Source organism: Nothoprocta perdicaria, unplaced genomic scaffold (assembly GCF_003342845.1).
Source record: "Nothoprocta perdicaria isolate Ctin4 unplaced genomic scaffold, notPer1 scaffold_130, whole genome shotgun sequence".
In the NCBI taxonomy this organism is placed as follows: Eukaryota; Metazoa; Chordata; class Aves; order Tinamiformes; family Tinamidae; genus Nothoprocta; species Nothoprocta perdicaria.
The window spans coordinates 334,808-354,680 of record NW_020454428.1 but is presented as its reverse complement, the minus strand read 5'-3'; the positions used below and the strand labels follow the sequence as shown (position 1 = coordinate 354,680).

At 41.4% G+C, this 19,873-nt stretch overlaps 1 protein-coding gene across 1 annotated transcript in view; it reads right to left on the bottom strand.

The window, feature by feature from the left end:
* GRIK1 (glutamate ionotropic receptor kainate type subunit 1) overlaps positions 1-19,754 on the bottom strand; it is a 161,613-nt gene extending 141,859 nt beyond the window's left edge. Inside the window, exon 1 of the mRNA XM_026033660.1 lies at positions 19,657-19,754. The gene's annotated coding sequence lies outside the window, so the exon portion shown is untranslated. The remainder of the gene's footprint in view (positions 1-19,656) is intronic.
* Between the last annotated feature and the right edge of the window lie 119 nt (positions 19,755-19,873).

Sequence of the window (19,873 nt, the reverse complement as noted above, 5' to 3'; positions counted from 1 at the left end):
GGAAGGAAGGAAGGAAGGAAGGAAGGAAGGAAGGAAGGAAGGAAGGAAGGAAGGAAGGAAGGAAGGAAGGAAGGAAGGAAGGAAGGAAGGAAGGAGCATTTCTGTTTCACAGCAATAAACAGTCCATTGAGCTAAAATAGTATATCTGCTTTTACCTATATAAAATAATCCTCCTGTTTCCACACTGCTGACAGGAGTGAGTTTCCTATGTGAATCTGGGGCAGTGCACAGCCCTTTCTCCATAATACATTTATTATCTCGCTCTCCCACCAAGAAACCCTGTAAGAGGAATGGTGCCAGTTAAAAACTCTCCATTCAGTTACACTGAGACACTGCAAAACATCCCTAACTCGCAGACAGTGGGGAGAGCTTCCTTCCAGACTCACAAAGCAGCTTTTATTTAACATCTGGGTCTTCAAGTGGAATTCTAATATGGGTTTCACGATCTGTGGACATAAACTGCTCACTGGAGTGCGCAATGGAGCACGCCGGGCAATTTCACGATTTGACGAATAAGCACTTGTGCCTGGGCAAGAATAAAACAACAGAACCTGACTCCAAGGGGAAGCCCATTCACTGTGATTTATTCACTTACTGCAGTGGATAAACACTAATGCCATCATGATTGTCTGCTGTAAAGATCCTGTCATCTGCAGCAACCTGTCTTTTCCATTGGGGCCAACTGTGCTATCTGATGATAAGCAATGAAGCTTAGAAGGTGACTGTAAAAGTAACAGACTGTCAGCAGCAGTCAGAGCTGTCATTGTTTTGTCACTGCCAGCTATCTGAATTTTTAAGACATGCAAAGACAGGAAACTCCTTACCTTCCTGACCTCTTTGGTCATATTTTCTTATCCCACCAGAAATACTGTATTTCAAGTCTTAACTTAGCACAAAGGCAATCCTAATGAAAGAAAAAATGAGTAAATGTCCCATTAGCTGCAGATGTCTTCCTGTGAAATACTGTCTCAATGGTTTTATAAACATGTTCATGCAATTTGCCAGATTTCTGAGTTCACAGTGCCGTGTTCTTTGAAGTTTGGGGCACAGTGCAATATACCAGGCTGAAAAATGTATTTTGGAATTTCGTGATGTTTTTCACAATAAGTCCTCCATTCTGTAATCAGTTAAGCTTGCTGCACACTGAAAAGTACTTCAGTTTAAATAGCAAACGTGCATAAACACATTTCCACATACTTAAGATTATAATCAACCTGCCAACTCGTTCTTATCTCAGATTTTTTCTTTCCATTTCCTTTTCTTTATCCTTCTTGTGTACTGGTGCTCGAGCACACGATGACAGGAGATAGCAGGACTGCAGTAAAGAGCTCCTCTAGCAGAACTCCAATCACTGAATCTCTTAAAAATGATCATCTTTGCAAGGCAAGCCTGCTAGCTTCAGAAGCCATCTCCGCCTCTGCTTTTCAGGGCTATGAGGGCAGGGAGAGGGAAGCACAATGGAAAAGGGTGGTGAGCAGGAACTGGGCGATCACAGCCTACCTAGAACCTGCTGAAAAAGACAGCAGCCCAACTATGGCATTGCAAAGTTTGCCATGTGTGGCACTTGCAAATGTGCCATCTGTGTTGCTAAGGTTCCCATGTCCCCTCTGCACCTTGTGGCAGCCTGAGTCCCCCAGAAAAAAGCACAGGAGCCCCAGCTTCTCTTCACTGCCTCACCTTCAAGAGTGCACCAGCACCCTTGATTGCTTTCCGTGATCTTTGTGAGGGCTTTATTTTTCTTTCTTCTGACACAAACATGGCTGTTTACGAAGCTACCTGTGAATATTTTGCATTGTAGAGGGCTTTTATGGTGAGATGAAAAATTCTCTCTTTGATTTTGCGCTTTACTTATCATCTGCAGCATAACGGAAAGGGCTAAATTTTGAGATGTGTGAAGGATGCAGATCACACTTTCCGAATAATAAACATCAGTGCACTTCTGAACTTCCCATGCTGCTTGACTTCTCAAAATATGTTTCCCTGTAATGAAGAAAAAGCAGACACTGATGGGTCTGATGTTCCCCAAATTGCTATCAAAGCTTTCCCCTTTGATGTATGCCCACGTCCTAATTGCACTGTCTCTACGGCTAGGGAGGAAGGAAAGATGCTGTATGGCTCAAGTGGGATAAGTGTTACACAAATCTCCCTCAAACCAATCTCTCACAAAAGCACAAGCTTCACTGCAAGTGCAGCTACCATTTGATTTTGATTATACTTCTTCACAGAGTGTAGAGTGGGGGAACCCTGTATTTTGGCTATCTATCTCAGATAAAATCTAGTTTTGCGGTAACAGACATCTGATTTCTTATGACAAAATAATTTAGGCCCCTCTTCCAGTCAGATTTTCTAAGGATAAAAGGTTTACAAAACCATCTTGTCTGCTCATCTCTCCTAGTCCTGTTAACTCCAAAAATTAAACCGCTTCCTAACATTAGTCAAGCTGAGGAGAGAGGTCTCAAAGACATATGATGGCTACAAATTTTGTGAAAATCAGCTTGAGGAATGCAGCAAGAAGCCTCACCTCAGCCAGGGTTAAGCTCCAGTTACGTATGGGTTGGCCCTGACAGCCGGCTAGTGAATACCTGGAATAGTGAAGATGCCTCTTGGAAGCTTTTAATTTGGGGATATGAGGAAGTGCTGGAGGATTTTGGAAAAAGAAGTGAATTAAAGGTGCTGCTGCAGGGAGGATCCTAAGAGGGTACAAGAGGCTGATCTGAAGTTAAGGCTACTGTCAGATGGGGATGAGCAGAGCATAAGTCCCCAGGGAACAAGGCTTCATCAGCTTCTTTTTAAAGCTTGCAATGTCCACACCACTGTATCTCAGAATAAATGCAGCACCATTATCCAGCAAAAGGGAGCTGGTGGTTATGTGTTATTTTTTAGTATAGAGTGCAGACAAACTAAACTGACCAGACACTTGGATGATACAAGTCAATTAGGTTATTTTTGGTCAGGAGGCTCAAATTTATACCAGACCTCACCCAAAGTATTCCTCTGGACTTACAGATCAATACTGTTGGAAACTTTAAAAAGTGAACACATCATAACTAAATTGGAGAATTTTTATATCCTCATATTTCTCTCTTTTTTTTTTTGAGTAACATAATCCAGAGTCTATGAAATTTGTCATGAAGTACAAATTCATCATAAAATATAGAACACACTATTCCTATAAGCTCTAGGAGTGAAAGAATGATGTCTTTTCACCCTAAATGTTCCAACAGAGTCACAGGGTCCTAGAGACCCCTGTAAAATCTTCTGCATGAATACAGAAGATATTTTTGACTTCGTAACATACCACTCAGCGTCTTTTTTTACTTCACTTCGGCTATCAAAAAATACAAATGTGCCAGGCTGCCTGCCATTCTCCAGTTACAAGTAGGTTTCAGGAATGGTGGGGGTTGCCTGGTGCCCCCGTTCACATAGACAGCTCACTGGTGGCTGCAGGACTCCATGTCCCCCAGGGAGGCTAGACTGATATGTTACTTAACGGTTTACCCAGAAAGCTCATCAGTCTGGATTCCTTCTCTCTGACACTCATTTTTATAAATGCTTTTGTCAGATTACACTTAAACATGACCTTTTTAATCAGGCTACTCAGTATAATACAAGCAAAATTACGGTAAGATGGATGCTGTTATCGCACTGCGCATTTTTATCCCCATTGATTCTCCTGTATCCTTCATGATTCACCCTATTGAAAATGTGACAGGTTTATGGCAGTCACAACAGGACTGTAACAATATTAGCTCTACTATGAATTCAGCATGACACCAGAATTGTATCATACTTGACCTTATTTGATATATTTGTGCAGTGAATCAAAGGCTCCATGCTAAGCTACACAAAACAAGGGAAGATTCTTTTCTGACAAGACATTCTTCTATATAAATAGAGGTTTGTGCTTCAGTCTTTGCTGTGCTATCTGTAACCAAGTCATCGCATGTAAATAATAATGCTATTTCTAGAAACTGTGGCAAGATGACTTTCCAGCTCTCTTGTTATTCGAATCTGTTTATAGCACCATCGGTAGCTGCAACAATTTACACCTGACAACAGCTGGCCTTGCTATAAACCCATGAATTCTGTCATTCTTTCTACCCCTCTGCTTTGGTGAGAACATGCAGGGCACAGAGGGAAATCTTCACAAAGTGGGAAATCTTGACAAAAGGCAAAAAGGCAAGAAGCGGGAGGCTTTTGACCATTGATTTCCTTATACTAATGAAATCCAGAACCTTCATTTGCAGTTTGGCTGAACCTTGGCAGCTTGTCCAGCTGCTCTCTTCTGCCTGAATAATATATTTGCCAGAACCTCAACAGTATAAACAGGCATGGTTTCACTGACTTGCGGAGGCAGAGCATGAATAGATTTTAGGTCTTTTTGCCTTTTTTTTTTTTTCCTAAGGATAAGTGGTCTGTCACTCAAAACAAAGGGCAGAGAATCAGAAAGCTGGTTCTTCTGGTTTTGTTCCCTGTTTTCTCCCAGATCTTCTGCAAGAGCTCATAGAAATGGCTAAGGGATTGATTTTCAAAGATATTCTGCAGTTATATATGCTGACACTAAGAAATTTAAGGCTAACACCAAATCAAACTTCCTGGAGAACCCGTATGTGCAGTCACTGAGCTTTATGAAATTTATGACAAACTGACTACCATGGAAGAAGGAGTGAGTTCTGAGCCTTTGAAAACTGCTGTCTCTGCTTCCTTCAGCCTGGTCCTGCCAGAAGTAAGAAGTAATTTTAAATATGATATATTCTGAGGAGCTTGTCAGCATTACTCTACTTCCTATGCATCAACTTCTTAATTGGTTTCAAGAGGTTAAATTAGAATGTGGCTGACAGTCATCTTTTTTATCCTGCCTGTGTGTTTTGACTTACAGGAGTAATGAAGGCATAAAGTGTTGGGTATGAATATTTTAAAATGAGCAACTGAATATGTTGAATATTCTTTTTAAAATGCTTCTTTGATGCTTGTTAATTATGCAATAAGGATTAATTCAGCAGTGATAAGATATCAAAAATGACAATTTGACATGAGCCATGACTACTTTTCATTCAGTTTTTTTCTGTGTGCTTGGAATGATGAGTTAAACAACCAATGAAGAGACTTTACCAGTTTAATTGTACATTCCTATTACTTCATTATAGAATGCCGTAACTTGTTGCATCATCCTAAGCATTGTAATAAAAACACTCCTGTCATTGTGAAAATCAGAATTGCAAATAGAAAAGCAAAGAATTCTAGCATTAATTTGAGTTTCCTAGCAAAAGTTCTTCTGCATCTTCCAGTTATTTAAATTATTATAATATATATGTATCTTTCTTTGCAGAGGCACAGTCTAACTAAAACAGCAGAGCAGCTCAGTCTGCCACCTAACAAACTGCAGCCCTTGCAACATCAGTTAAAAACTTGAGGAAAGAAATAGTTCCTCAATATTCTAGTTAGAAGATGCCAAAAAGGGGCAATTCCAGTATAAAGGGCATGGACAGAATGCTTCTGAAATTGTCCACATCTTAGGGAAGCCAGCTTTTGAGTGAGGGTGTTTCTGGGAGCCAATAACCAATAAGCATTTATTTCTAAAATTTTTCTTATCTTACGTGTGACCTTTGTGCAACAACATGTAACAAAGAAAACAGTCTTGATCTGTCTCTGATGGAGAAGGATTTCACCTTCCTTTTGCTTGTTGACTTCTGGAAATAAATTAGTACGTAAGTGGTCTTAAAACAGTAGCTGTCAGATGAAGTATTTTACATTTGTAAAGAACAATTATCCTTTCCCTCATCATCTTTTCCCATAATTGTGCTGTGAAAGTATTTTAATACATTACAGAAAACTGTCAGCAGAGGAGTTACAAGACTTAAACCTATCCGCTCGGACACATAGGCAAGACTGGCTACCACTGTTTCCTCTTTAAAAAAGGAATCTGTTCAACTGCTGTTCCTGAAAGAAGAAGTGTACAGCTGCCACTGGGAGGTACCAGGGATCCCCTGCCACTGTGTCTTCTCCTCCAGCTCTCCCAGTGCAACATGCAGCAGGGACCACAGGAACCCCGGCTGCAGGTGTTCTTCCCACATTGGATTAACCTCCTCTGTTAACTTTATCCATCCTCATCAGATGGAGATTTTGCATTTGTGAGCAACCAGAATTTGGGTCAGCTACAATGCCTCGCATTTATGGGCATGTGGTCATACATGGGGCACAGTTTGTAAGAGGGAAGGGGACCAAATCCATGCTCTTATGGAAAGACAGCAGACCTATTTGAACAACTCTCTCCTTGTAGAAGAAAACAAGCTGGGGCAAGATCTCCCCACACTGGGAAAGCTGAGAGAAGAGGGCTGGGAGCCAGGAATTCAGTCAGACAGAGGCAGGCATCAAAATCAAACAGTGTCTGAGTACTTCACTTGCACCCTGCAGGCAATCAGTTTTTGAAAACACTTTGGTGTATCACACATACATTACATACATAAATGTTTCTTGCTGATCTGCCTTCATGACAGTTCTGATTTCAAGACAACAGGATAAAGATTACAGTTACGCAGAGCACTCGCTGTTCAGGGCACATCCGACATTTGCTCTATCTGCAGATGCTTTTTAATGTCAGTATATGGATCAATGACAAGACATGGTCCTCGGGGAACTGTCTGACACCCTAATATTAAACAGAAAGGCTTGGGCAGCAAAGCATGCAGCAAGTCATTCTGATGAAAGACAGATTGTTCATTTCAAAGAGAAAAATCTGCATTCTTTAGAAAATTGTGTTCAGAAATATATTCAGTTCAATGGAGCAGCTTTATAATTTATAGCACCAGATAACGATAGAAGATGTAATGTGAAATATCTGAAGCAGTTCTCTCCCTGTATTAAAATGCACCTTGGGCAACAGAGCCTTAACTTCTCTTAACATATGTTTCTAGCAGATAAGTAAACAATCTAGACATGAAATGAAAATTTTCAAGATAGCTACAGTTGGGAAAGCATCAGCTTGTATTAGACTTCAGCTGCAGTGCCCCACTGATAAGTTTTTTGGGGTAGGTTAGCACAGCTAAAAGGAAGCAGCTTTGGGAGAATAAAAAGCTTTTTGTGTGTGAGATGTTGAATCGGAGATAGCAAGAAGAAAGACATCATTTTACAACAAAATGGTGGCAGTGGTCTTGGATGCAGCAGCAGATGCTGTGCTGGAGCACGTGGCTGGGGCGAGCTGAACAACCCCATGCTCAGGGAGAGGGGATGCAGAAAGAGAGGGCAAAGCTGAGAAGTTTAAAAGTTCCTCTGCACGCAAGCAACCAACCGGCATCAGACTGCAGTGAAATCTGGCTTCCTTAAAGCCACAGACTTCTCTGGCACAAGGACAAAACCTTTAGTCACGCACGTGCTGAACTTTGTGTTTGATTGCTCCCGTTCTGCTCCATGGGGTGCTGCGTGCGGCAGCGAGCTGGGACGTGGGACTGGCATGCAGTTTCCTTTCAGAGTGCCCCATATGCTGGATTACACGCACTGAATACTGAGCTTTTCATTGCAGGAAGCTCCCTGTCTGCCCAGATCTCTGTCACAGAATGCAAGGAAAGCGTGCAATGGGCAAGAGTGCTGTGTCCTTAGAGGGACAGACACAGAAACGTTTCCAGATGGAGAAGCTGGACACCYTGCATTTCTCCTTAACTGCGCTGCTTGGCCATTAGCAGACAAGCAAATGAAAACTTGTTCAAGAAATAGCAAATGCCCATCTTCGATTATGGCATTTCAAGTAGGCAGAGTGCCAGAGAAGAAACGACATGTTGCTACAAAGATTGCAGCATTTATCTGTGTAAAATACCAAGTAGGGAATAGTCTTTGTTGACTTGCTCTTTGGGATGTGCTTCAGATACAGCAGATTGGAGCAACCACAGTGGTCAGCCCTGTGGCGGGCCCTGTCCTGCCACTGTGCCTCCAATGTCCCTAGCCCCTGACCAACCTGAAACTTAGACTGCTATGTCCATCCCAGACTGAGTACAGGAAGTTTTAGCTGTTTCTGAGAATAGCAAACACATTTTCTGTCCCTATTTAAAAATTCCCTGTTAACCATTTCACCCAAAAGGTTTTCACTGAGAACACTGTCACATATTAGCACACAGAGTTAACATTTAATAATCTGGTGCTGTGAAGCACAAACACGCCCCGTGGAGGCTTGTCATCACTGGCAGATGGCAGATCTACACCACAGGTATGATGGCATACCTACCATATCTGTTTGTATGAAGTATGTGTTGCCCAGAGATGAAGGAATTGACCAAATGGCCTTATCCCTTCTCTAATACAGCACCTGGTTCAGTACAACAGAGCAGTGTCCCTTCTCCACAGCCAGTCCCTCAGCCATGCTACCCTATCAGGAAAGACCCATAGTGGTAGGACTTGGGCAGCAACCAGAAACTTGACTTGATGGGGCCAAGTCTAAAGTAAAAACCATCTAACTGAACAAAGGAGGACAAGGTTAGACTCAGGACAACGGCCCAAGGATGTGGGGGAGCAAGGACATGCATGAAGAAAGGCATGGGAAGAAAGGACGAAGTTGATCAGGTTTGAGGGGACGAGCCAGATGGTCCTATTCAGTAAAGGAGATCCCTTCTGAATACTCAGAATAGCATATACAGCTCCCAAACTTACCATCACCAAAACCCTGTCAGTGAAACAACACCAGATGTCTATCTTGTCCTTCTGTAGGATCTGGACCATACAGAGAACGGCAATTTCCATAGGTTTCAACCAGGCACCATAAAGTTTCCATATCCACTAGTGATCCTTGTTTGCCATGTGACCATCTCGAGAACATTCCTGGGTTTTCTACAAGTTTTATGCACAATGACAGAAAATTATCCCCAAAGCTTTCTCAATAAACATGTAAAAATATAAAGTGAGACCTCAGAGGTTAGGAAATACTGAATCAATCTTGACTCAATCTCAAAATCTGATCTTTTACTATCTGGCTACATACATTATTCTTCAAAATATCTACTTCATTTACCACATTCTTTTATGATAGCTTTTTGCATTTACAATTTTAAAATATGGATGAATGAACTGGGGACGTAACGTCCTATTAAGAAGGCAATTTTGTTTAGCATGAACACAATTTATCAGATGAAATACATAAGGGAAAATAGTCAAGCAGTGACTCCACATGAGTTGACACATCCTCCTTGTGCCCTATGTATTAATAGACTATCAAAATCATCTACTTGATTTTTAAAGAATTTGCTATGATTTTCCTGATTCTCTTCAAGATGACTAAAACTCAACTTTCAAGATGAGTAAAAGCATTCACAAACAAAGCATAAACATATTTTAGTTAGAAAGTACTTTTTTTTTGTCTCCAAATTGCAGAGAAGGGTTCCACTGTGGTTTATTATTAGTTTCCTTTATTAGCTCTCCAGCAGTTTATTACTATATCTGCTATGTGAAGAGCTAGCTTGCTATCTACATGAGATTGCTGACGTTATTCGCCACGCATTTTACCTCATTGGCCAACCTGACAGTGACTGACAGTCTATGGAAAAGTATTGCATGACTGGAAAACCTGACCTAACTTTTAAGCAGCTTTCCCCGTGCTACTGACATAATCAAATAGAGTTTTACATATGTCATCCTGTTGCTGCAGCAACCTGGGCTTCTCTCTGCTGACTACTGATGAGAAGTCCCTATGCTTGATATGGACTCCGATGTCTTGAGATTAATCTCTTGGGACTCTTCCAGAGAAATACAGATTAATCTGCTCTTCCTCGAAAATGAAGTAACTATTTCACATAAACTACTTTTCACATCCCATCAAGCCTGAGCTTCCCATTCATTGCCCTTATAAAAATGACTGCTTTGGCACAGTACCCCCAATATCTTTAGGAAAGAGCAGTTTGCATTGCAGGAAGGAGGATTAAAATGGCTTTGCCTTCACTTGAATTTTTATTGAGCATTAGCAGAGAAAGGGTTATTTCTGTCAAAACAAAAGGTGTTTTTTTTTTTTTTTTTTTTTTTTTTTTTTTCCTTTTTTTTTTTTTTTTTTAATTTTTTTTTTTTTTTTTTTTTTTTTTTTTTTTTTGCCTTTTTCCTCTAGATGTTCACATCTCTGTGCCTCTAATTTACAGATCTCTGTATCTTTTGCAGGGAGAATACCAAGATAGCAAAGGCAAAGGTTTGCAATCACTGAGATGTGTATGTCCTGAAGCTAGATTTAGTTCCTAGCTAGAACAGCCCCAGATTTTATGAGGACACCTGAATATTTGATAAAGATTTCAACAGTTTTGACAGTACTATGTACATTGCTTCACATGGTTCAAATGCTACGAAAGCCTCTTTCCTACTCCTTCGATCCTTTTTTGGCAGCAGGGAGGAAAAGGAGGAAACAAGGTGTTGGAAGAAACATTATGCAAGGGGATAAGTGAGGCCAATTCACCAGGGCTACTACATTTGGCTGGGAGTTACAGCTTAGGGAAACACAGTATATAATAATAAGTGCTTCTGCATTCAAAAAATGTATAAGTACAGAAGCCACGTGCTTCACAATGGAGTAGTGTGACCAATACGTTCCTTTCCCAGCTCACCCTGGCCTGTACCTTACATGCAGCCCTGTTTTGTTGCTGACCACCAGCGACCGATCTAATTCTGGCAGGCGCCATCGTCCTGATTTCTGTTCTCACTGAGACTTAACAAAAACAGTCCTCAAGGTTGCATCGTAAACAGGGAGATAAGTCCGACACACCAACCTAAGTCTTTGAAGTTAAAATATGACTACAAGCCAGTCATCTTATTCCATAAATACTYGGACAGCCTGAGAGCCCCTTTGAGCTCTCCTGACACGGCTGCGGCCTGCACACCAGGATCTCCCCTTGGGCAGGGACGCCTCTCAAGGTTACTCCTCGAGGTTCCTCGAGAGATCTTCCTTTCCACAGCAGATTTGTGGTAAGTGAATATAGCACGCTTGCTTGCTTGCTTGCTTGCTTGCTTGCTTGCTTCCTTCCTTCCTTCCTTGCTCGCTCGCTCGCTCTCTTTCTTTAACTTTACTTTGTAACATAAGCACCCTCAGTCATAAACCATTGACCAGGTCTGGGACTAGGATTGGATCCAGCCACACCCAGACTCCTCTCAGAAGGAGCCTGGAAAGCAAGGGGGTCCAGTCTGAACCTCGTGACCCAACGGGAGGGTATCCCAAGATAATCCTGTATTATCTTGTGCCTCCATGTAGTAAATAATAAGTGACCTTGCCATAGAATTTTGTGAAATCATTGTCCATATTAATAAATCCTGTTATTATTTTCTTTCATACGAGTGAAGTGCATTTGTCACTCACCCCCGCCACCACTCGTTCCGTGACAAATAGTCTATGCAAGTGCCAAAATGGAAAAGAAAGTTGGAAATTCTTCTGTATCTGAACAGTCTCTCTCCCTTGCTTAGGTTTCCCATGCTGAATTTTCAGCAGCACTCCACTCTTCTCAGCAGAGTCAGCCAGGAGAACACGGCAAACCACATGGAAATGACCCTCCATGGAAGTCTGAGACGTACAGGGAGTTACAAGTTCCATGGATGATGGTGGTCCCAGAAGGCTCTCTGGCTAAATTCAGATGCAGCAGGAGTTATTTGACCACTGCCGACACTGGGAGAGGATGRCACATGCTCGTCTTCTTCAGAGGACTCCTCAGCATTCCAAGCTCTAGGCAGGTGGGAACAGCTCTGGCCACAACACACTGCCTGTCATTCCTACCTATGAACTGTTGAGCTAGTAAACATTGGTGCCTAGCGCTTCAGTTTCCAGGGATCTGGAAAATCTTCCTCTAGCATACAAAATAAGAGAAAGTGTCAAAGCTGTGTAAAACTGAGGAGCAGGGGTCTGGGTGATGACCCCTCAAGAGACCTGGACTCACTGCAGGATAGCTAAGCTTGCCAGCGAAACACTTTGCTTGTCTGTACCTTGTTGTCCCCAGCCATAAAACTGAAGCAATTTTACACCATCTATGAAGTACCCTGATGAGGTTCTGCATAAGATCTCAATGTTATTAGTAGCCATTCTATTTCTTGTTGAAATACAACACAGTTAACACTATATGAAGCAAGGTGGTAAGGAAATTAGTTTAATATCACCTTTCATAGCAAAACAGGTCCAAGAAGCACTAATTTCCATAGATTTCCATCCTAATTATGTGACATAAGAATATAAGATATGTACAGCTTTATTTTTCAGCACTGTCCTGCAGAATCAAGCAAAACCCAATTTACATAGTCCAGCTTCTTCCCAGCATAGCATGATTCATAGGAGTTCTTCATAGTTTAATTGTTCTACAATATACAGCAGTAGTGTTATTGTAGATGTAATTGTAGGTATAAGATACAAGCAAGGAAAAATTTTGAGAGAGGTAACATTTTCTCATTTATCCATGTATGGACATAGCTATAAGCCCAAATACATAGGTTGCTCTTGCTATTTGCTGACAGAAAGCAGTTAGAAACCTACTGACTTCAGTGTCACAGACCATGAAGGCCAAAGTTCTCAAACGGGAGATGATAACACACACACACACACACACACACACACCAAAAAAAAAAAAAAAAAAAAAAAAGGCTTTATGATATGTTAGGCTGATGTATAGACTGCTGACATTAACTGCGGAAACAGCAGTGGCAGATGATTAGGCAGACCTAATTACTCACCTGGGAATCCAACTTGCACACTAAGGCCATTACTGATATATCTCTCCTTGGGGAGAAGGCAAGAAGGTGATGTTCAATAGGAATGTGCAGCAGCAAGGGGCATCTAAACATCCTGACAGAGCTCCACTGCTTGTCCCAAGGGAGGAAGGGAATTAACTCATATCTCTAAACATCATTTTTCTTCTTTTCTTTTAGCTAACTAATGTTGTTTTCTTTAAATAGTACTTTTTCCCAAATACTTTGATCTGTAATACACTGGTGTCTTTTGCTGCTTATAATGTTGAAAACATTTAGAATTTAAAAGCCTGTATTACTTACAGTGCAGGAAATAGTTTTTATTCAGCTTCTTTTAATACAGAGGTTTCTTTTTCCTATATTTTTCCTGTAAGAAACGCATGCAAAATTACAGTGATTTTAAGGTTGTAGTGGTGACCAAATTCAGGGAGAGTTCTGTCCCTTCTCCACCTGAAAGCAAAAGCAAAGCCTCAGCATCTGCTATAGCATTTATAGCAGAAGCGCTGGTTGGACATAATGGCTGTGGGAAGTTTTGCTGGTCCTTTATACTTAGGCAGAGCAATAAGTTTCATGCTCTTACTTATTCAAAACAGTTTCTGCTTGGCACATCTTGAGGTATTTCTGCCCTACGACTGTCACTTCCACCTACTCAGCATTTAACTGGGACCTCCATGCCACGCAGCAGTATGGAAGGAGATCTGCTCCTGGGCCAGGATCAATGTGCTGTAAACAAAAATTTCCTTGAGATAACCTAAGCTGGCATCTGCAGATCTGGTGGCAGAAGGTGGGAACACTTGCATCACTAACAAAATTCATGATGCTCGTCTTTTAAATTCCAGGTGTTGAGAACGGAAAGTCCAAGTGAACAAATACATGGTAAAATTGTAAGGATTCAAGAAAAGAATCTTAAAACTGACCCCTTGTTACCATTTCTCACTCTTTGTTCGTACTCTTGAGCCATATTACTGATCCACATTTCCCAGTGCTTGTGCCACTTTCCTTTAGTGTGTGGGTACTGGTTAACCTCTGAGGAAGAATAAAACAAACCTGGTGAACTGCCAGAGTTGAAAAGAAGACCTGAAAGATCATCAAAGCCATAGCAGACATTGAATTCTCTGGTTCAAATGAGAAAGGCTCATACTTGGAAGATGCATCAGTTTTAAATCCTAACTATGATATTCATTCTCTAGGTAGGACTGTATCACCTTCAGGAAAGAGAGGGAAAGGGAGAGGGAAGTAATAACAACATTTCCACTGTAAAGCCTTCCCCAAATCCTAAGTTTATTGTAAATACCTAAAATCTAACAAAAATCAGCAAAAAGAGGACAAACTCAGCTTCCGGGTCACAGATCCAAAGCTGTAGAGTAAAACTAATCAGTTCTGGGATAGGATTTTTTTTTCCAGTACAATCTATGGCCTAGTTGGTCAAATCAAGCCTTTCTGAGAAAAGAAGATTAGAGACAGTTGTTCAAAATACTTGGAGGGGGAAAAGATTTAAGCTTTATTACTGACCAGGACATACAAAACAGACTGTAATGAAAAAAAAAAAAAAAGTAGTCAGATTGTACTGGCTGAATAGAAAATGTTTGCTGAAGACAGGGCCATATGGAGCAGCTTATAGTTACAGCAAGAGGGATGCCGAGGCAAATGCCCTTTGAATATGTGAAATTAGGTGTTATGAGAAAGATGCAAGAATTCTAGAAAAAGTGATTACACCTGAACACTGCAGATAGGCTACTGAGCATGAAAAGCAATTCAAAGGAATTTAATATTTATTTGAAAGGGTTGTTCTTCCTGCTATGATTATTATACTATGCATGAATTGCTAATTGAAAAAAATACTAGGCAAAGTATCAGTCATTTTGCACAAATAGAAAAAGTCTAATCTTTTAGCAAAATGTCATCAATTTTACAGGTGTGAAGATTTCATTCTTTATTTTACCAAAGTCTTCACTCTGTGAATTGATGCACATGTGTTATATAAACCTTTGAAGCTTTGGTGAGCCACAGCAGGATATGCTATTCATCTGCTCACACTGAGCTCCTGCAGAAAAGGGGCATATTTTGCAAAGTGGTGCATGAAGATACACCTTACATAAGATAAGAGCAAATCAAAAATATCACAAGACAGATACAAATGTCCTGGCATGTGTTCCATTTAATTTTACTAATCTGACCTTTGACTGAGATATCCAGAAGGAATTTAGTATGGGTAACCACGTGCTTCCCAAGATGTGAAATGCAGGAGTTATTACTTCTTCACTCTTGTAATTTTTTAAACGCTTTTTGTATCCCTCGGGACTTTCTAGACTATCTAGCTCTGGTCCAAACTAGGCAAATTCAGCCTTGCTTCACATTGTTTTCATTTTCTAGTCTCAGGATCTTTTCTTTGTTGTTCTCCATCAAGTTTTTGGCAAGTTTTCGGCAAGTTTTCCAGCACAGAAGCAGTCGATAGAGCCCTGAGAGGTTGTTTAATCATCACACTGCAGTATTACAAACTATCTGAAGACTATCCTGTATCTTTACAGCTTATCTATTTGATGCTAAAGTGTATATTTAGAACCTAGGTATATTCCAACACCAGGATGCAAACTGTAATATTTTGCAAAGCAAACCTCTCCTCTACATTTTCTTCAAATTCCCTGCAGTACTTTCCACAACCCCAGTAATAATGATGCTCTGGCAACAGCACAGTCACCCCACAATGCTGAGAAGTCGGGATCGAGGGTGCAACAGGCCACCAAAGCAGTGGGCAGTTGTGTGTACCCAGTGACCACCACCTCTCAGCCTCTGCAAGGGGGTTCACAAATGCACTGGAGAACCCACTGGGCAAAAGGATATTGTAGGACTTGATTTTTTTCTGACATAAGGAGATACATTAGTGGCTGAAAATACAGAATTTTCATATCTGTCATATATTATGTATGTCCAGGCAGCTTTTTTTCTAGCAATTTAAACTAGCAGAGCTCCCTTGAGTTCAATAAAAGGACGCCCATTTATATCAGCTGAGCACTGGCTTCGTGACTTTTTAATATTCCCCAAGAGAAGCAACCTAGTACAGGAAGCATCCTCCACGGTATGAAAGCCTGGAAATACAGTGGCATAGGAGCTAAAGTAATTATTTTCTCTCCACCATCTAACCTAAATAGCAGCACACAAAGAAATTACAAATGGAGTTTTGATTTTAATAATTCAAAGCATAACCACACCAAACATTGTGCTGTTTTCCCTGAGATCACTGCCCGCATCGAGGCCACTGAGCACCACTGACCCTTCCGTGCCCAAGTATAGGCCTGTTGGTGTTCTTGCCTGAAGTGCTAGCCATACACTTTTCATCTGTGTTTTATATGTATTTTAAACATTTCTGATACGTGTGAGGCAAAAAATGCACTGAGCTGCACTTTGTGCAGTACTGGCCAATCCACTAAGGAGAGAGATGTATAAAAACCAATGCTCAGACATTATGAAAGCAGTTCTTYAGAAATATTTGTAGGAAACTAGTTTTCTGATAAATGTAGAACGAGGAACTTTAAGAAAATTATTTCATAGTGAAGTGATGAGCCACTAAACATTTGGAACCTGGTGGATAAAACAGATTTAACACCTGACTGTCTAAAGGTACAAAATGCAGTCCCATTTCCTACAATGCTCCCAAACAAAATGTGCAGTTACCTAATATGCAATACCTGGGAGAAATAGAATTTCTTAAAATGTTCAAACACACCACAGACTTTCTACACACAGTTTTTGTCATGTCACACTGGTAGAGTTCAAATACATTGACATCACAAACAAACTATTGAAAAGGGTTGACAAAAAGTAGTATATCTACAGCAAAATCAGTTGCTGTCTTTATCAGTTTGGAGGTGTGGGCACAGCAATAACACACAAGAACTCACAGTTCTAGCACCACTTGGTGAAATATACAAAAATGTTTTAAAATCTATATTGAAAATCCCGGTTTATTAGAAAAAAACATGTTTTGCAGGTTAGGTTGACTTGTGTGCATCTGCTGTATTTCTCAACTGGAGTTAAAAATTATGATACTAATTCTTCATCTTTGAAAGGACAGTTGATTAAACCATTATGAATTTCACATACATAAAATAAAAGCAGTGCAGAGTATGAACCTATATTTAAATAATCAATTTAACTACGGAAACACACAAATTATTATTGAAAATTACCTCTGGTATCAGCTGAAGTGTTATCTATTTCATCCATCACCTAAGATGATTTCTGTGAACCTAAAAATTGCGCATTAGCTCTATTTAATGAGTTGTTAATTTTAGAAATTAATTCCAAGTTTCATCCAAGATAACTTCCTCTGAGTATTTGTTGAAAATCGCCAAATGTTCTTTTTAATTAACTACGGTGATAATGTTAACAACTTCTGTAGTTTCTCAGCTATCGTTTAAATCTAATCTGGACCCCGTAACTTAAATCTATATCACATTTATAAATTATCATGTGATAGCACTGAAGTATACACTTACACCCTTCGTGTAAGTTACAATGTTTTAACAGAAGTAGAGTAAGAAGTAAGAGAACTATGAGAAATAACAAAGCTTAACAATTATCTCTGTGCCACCCTTGGGATTCCAGTGCTTTGCAGGCTATTTCCACAATTTACTGCCTGCTTGTCTTAATTTACCTTCTGCCTTCTCTTATTTGAGTTCATTTCTTTTTATACAAGTAGCACCGGAGAGATAAGGTGGTTAGATTGACTCTGTGTAAAAATTAGAAATTCCTTGGTATTAAATCAAAAATATTAGGGTCATGAACCTTACATATACCTTTATATAATACAGTTGAGTGGGTTATCTGTAGATAAAGATGATATTTCCTTGGACAGCTCTACTACTTCATATAACAAGGAAAAAGCCTTTTAAAGTGACCGTGAAAGAAATATTCAGTAAGACACTAAAGTTATATTATCTGAAGCTGAAAGCTCTGCCTTATCTCAAAATCCATTATTTTTATTCTGATGAGTTACCTTTAATTGGTCATGTTGTAGTCACTCATTTTCCTGCTTAGAGGGCTAGAAACAGGACTTCATTATTACTTAGATGCTGAGAAATATCTAGAATTTCTATTGCTCTTTCTCAACTAATTAAATATCAGCATGAGAATACATTCATTCACATTACAAGCCAACAAAGACTAAAAAATCCAAAAGCTCCCTAACAGTGCAAAATGCAATTAAGCCACCAGTGTATTAATTCAGGTGCAAAGTGCCCCACTGATACATAGCAGTGCTTTTCTTTCCTTAACTAACTAAAACACAAGCAAGAAAATCTGATGGCTTAATAGCATTTTCTTCACTGCCAGAAATTCTTTGGGATGATTTTATCCTGTTATCAAAAAGAGAGTTGGAGGATTTATTTCCATTACTTCTGTTTGCCACCTCTGAGAGTGACAGGTTCCACGGAGAAACTTACTGCTGTTAATGGATGTGAAGGATTAATATTTGATGACATCATTACTTTACAGGCAGGAAAACTATAGTAATGAGAATGCATCTAATATGTTATGCATTTACAACCCTATAGCATACGAGGAACTCTTACTGGGCAGCAGCATTTCTCTGGATGCGTATTTGTTAGTGTGACTGAAAGCTGAATAGCTTGTCACACTTATTGATTTATATTGCATTAGAAGTAACAGACTCTAGTAGGTATTAGGGTACCCCTGTCACAGGTGCTGAAGGAGCAGATCTCCACTAGGGAGACGCATGGATCTTGCTGCAGGGAGCCCACAAGCCAGGTGGAGTGATACTGGGGAAAGGCAGTGTGGGGAATTGCCTGGGGATGCAGGAAGAAGGAAGCGCAGTGCTCCCTCCAGCCCCACTTGGGTCCCGGCAGTGCTGGTGCCGGCTACGGAGCGAAGGATTGCTCCTTGCAAGGAGCTAAACGCTCACATTACAGTCAAGCAAATACCTTTCCCTTTACACCTATGTTATTCGAAAGCTATTCTCACTAAAGCTACATAAATTCAGGCTGTCTAGTAACACTCCAAGCTCACGCTTTCCAAAGGCATCCTGCTGTAGCATGTGAGCTTACTGGAGCATTTCTTTCCGTCCTCCCCGAGTTTCAGTATCCCCGAACATAGCGCTGCGGGAAAGCCCCATGCCCCCGTGCCGCTGGATCTGGAGCACGCATGGACATCCCCCGGAATGCAGCACAGGAGCGCTGAGCGGAGCGGGTAGCAAACTTCACCCTCAGCCCAAAAGGAAAAGCAAAGCAGCACACACGGAGCACAGGGAGTTTCACGCATATTCCAGACTTTCACCTGCGAGGGGCTGAGTGCYGCCCGCTTATTTTTGCTTTTACTCAAATTTGAGAGAGTTATTTAATTTGTTTAAACATACCCACGATCATCTCCTTTGCTTGCTAAACAGAGGAATAGCTGATCTCTAAAGGAACATTAACAGGAGAAAAACTGAGTGGGGGATTAATATTGGCCAGATCAAAAACCATCAAGCTTTTTTTTTTTTTTTTTTTTTTTTTTTTTTTTTTTTTTGCCCAGGAATGGAGCATTTCTCGAGCTGAAGAGGCACCAGCAGGCAAGGAAGCAGCAGCGCGCCGGATGCTGCCAGCGTCTCTCCCACAGTTTCCCCTAACCCTCTAACTCTTTCTTAATACTTTGTATTCACTGTCTCGCTTGACTGGCACAAGAAACCCACTGTCGGGCGAGAGGCTTCCTGTGAACTCAGTCCCGTTTCCATGGTGCGGAGTTTTTTATTWAAAAAAAAAAAAGGTGAAAAAAAGGGAAAAAAAATCCGCTTTTTCCTTTCCTGGGGCTCCACGCCCGCGGGGCCCCTGCGGGCAGCCCCCCACGCAGAGCGGGGTTCCCGAGGGAGCTGCAGGGAGCTCGCCGGCACCCTGGACGGCTCGCAGCTCTCCGGGATCCGCGTCCCCGCCGCCCCCCGGCCCCCGCGGAACGGAGCGGAGCGGAGCGGCGCGGGGCACTCACCGATGCGCAGCACTTGCTGGCCGCTCCGGGGCAGGCCGGCCGCGGCGCAGAGCAGCACGAAGAGCAGCCCCCCGCCGGTGCCGGTGCCGGTGCCCGGTGCCGGGCCGGGCGCTCGCAGGGCTCTCGCCATCCTCACTTCATGGCGCGGCTCGGCGGGGGCTGGGCGCGGGCCGCTACCCGCGGCGGGGCCGCCTGAGCGACGCGGCCGCTCCGCGCC